Source organism: Pipistrellus hanaki (genome assembly GCF_964339955.1).
Source record: "Pipistrellus hanaki genome assembly, chromosome: 7".
NCBI lineage: Eukaryota > Metazoa > Chordata > Mammalia > Chiroptera > Vespertilionidae > Pipistrellus > Pipistrellus hanaki.
The window spans coordinates 61,267,571-61,269,691 of record NC_140509.1 but is presented as its reverse complement, the minus strand read 5'-3'; the positions used below and the strand labels follow the sequence as shown (position 1 = coordinate 61,269,691).

General features: G+C 35.6%; 1 pseudogene across 1 annotated transcript; it reads left to right on the top strand.

The window, feature by feature from the left end:
• The first annotated feature begins 318 nt into the window (after positions 1–318).
• On the top strand, positions 319–831 carry LOC311625233 (peptidyl-prolyl cis-trans isomerase A-like; annotated as a pseudogene). Its single transcript has one exon. The product of its transcript is annotated as a peptidyl-prolyl cis-trans isomerase A-like (transcript).
• The last annotated feature ends 1,290 nt before the right edge of the window (positions 832–2,121 follow it).

Here is a 2,121-nt window from a genome sequence, read left to right as displayed (position 1 = left end):
GGCTCCTCCCTGGCCCAGTCCTGGTTGGGCTCCTGCAGGAGGCAATCAATCAATGTATTTCTCGCACAAGGATGTTTCTCTCTATCTTTCCCTCTCTCTTCCACTCTGTCTAAAAATCAATGGAAAAGTATCCTCGAGTGAGGATTAACAAAAAAATAATAAATAAATAAACAATAACAAAACAGAAGAAACAAATAATAAGATAAAAGGAGATGATACACTATAATTTATTTAAAGATACAACTGCATCTTACAAATATATAAAGTGAAAACTTGGCTTTGCAGATGCCACCACCCTGAAGCCGCCCGTGACTAGCCATGGTGAACCCTACCGTGTTCTTCCACATCGCCTTTGACGGCGAGCCCTTGGGCCGTGTCTCCTTTGAGCTGTTTGCAGACAAAGTTCCAAAGACAGCAGAAATCGTCCGTGCTCTGAGCACTGGGGAGAGAGGATTTGGTTATAAAGGTTTCTGCTTTCACAAAATTATTCCGGGATTTTATGTGCCAGGTGGTGATTTCACATGCTACATGGCACAGGCAGCAAGTCCATCTATGGGGAGAAATTTGAGGACGAGAACTTCATCCTGAAACATACAGGCCCTGGCATCCTGTCCATGGCAAATGCTGGGCCTAACACAAATGACTCCCAGTTTTTCATCTGCACTGCCAAGACCGAATGGTTGGGAGGCAAGCACATGGTCTTCAGCCAGGTGAAAGAAGGCATGGGTCTTGTGACGGCTATGGAGCGCTTTGGGTCCAGGAATGGCAAGACCAGCAAGAAGATCACCATTGCTGACTGTGGACAACTCTAATAAAGTTGACTTGAGCACCCCTTCACCCCAATTTGCTTGGAATGTTCCATAATCTTTGTGCTCTTGCCATTTATTGGGTTCCATCATTTCCTTACCCCTTCCCACTCTAACTGGATTGCAGTTAAGTTTATGATTATGAAATAAAAACTAAACAGTTGTCTGTCAAAAAAAGAAAAATAAATAAATAAAATAAAGTGAAAACTTAATAGAATCACAAACACTTAAAATCTACAGTGGTATAGATTTTATTCACCTGTTAAAAATAGTACGTTCTACAGAATATATACATGCATATATAGTAATATATACATTCTATTTAATCTATTATTCTTAATAGGGAAATTAAAATCTACAGTTTTGTAGATTAGATAGATAAGTAGATAATTTCATCTACTATATTTATATTGATAAAATATATAGAAATATTACATATATTTCTGTAATATACCAAAATATATTTATTATCTATATTTATTGAATATTATTTGAGATTAGTTTAAAAGAACTAAAGGTACCAGTTTTGTTCCTTTTATAATAGGGACACCTTTTTTTTTTTTTATATGTCAATGAATTTTCCTATTTATATCTCACATAATTCAGTCATCTTTTGTGCCAAAGATTTAAAAATGGGTTATTATGTCACTGGAAAACAAACATGTTACTCAAACTGTATTCTACTCCATGTCATTTAAACTGGGGCCAATTTTTACCTTCCTTAGGAAACTGTTGATCTCAGGAAAATTGATGGCATCTAGGTAAGGGGTCAAAGGACTGAATATATAGAGGAAAAATAATGTAAAAACAGGTACAGCTACATATTCTTGAAATAATTAAGAAGGATAATATTCATACATGTATTCACAGTTTGGGGTTTTGTTTTTCAAGTATACTATTTAAAAAGATTCAAGAGCAAGTTATTTTACTTTGGCGCTTCTTAAGCATAAAATTGCAAAACTTAGAAGGTGCCAAAATTAAAATGAAATTTGATTTTTAAAATACTTTAAATATTTTGCACGTTAGGTTTCAATTTTTTTAGCATGTGGTTTTTTTTAATTGATTTTTAGAGAGATAGAAAGGGAGAGAAATAGAGAGATAGAAACATCAATGAAAGAGAAACATCATGGACTGGCTGCTTCATGCAATCCCCCTTCTGGGGATTGAGCCCACAACCCAGGCATGAGCCTTAACTGGGAGTCAAACCATAATCTCCTGGTTTCTGCATCAATGCTCAACCATTGAACCACACCAACTGGGCAGATTTTTTAAGCTTTAAATTTATTGGAGTGACATTGGTTAATAAGGCTATGTT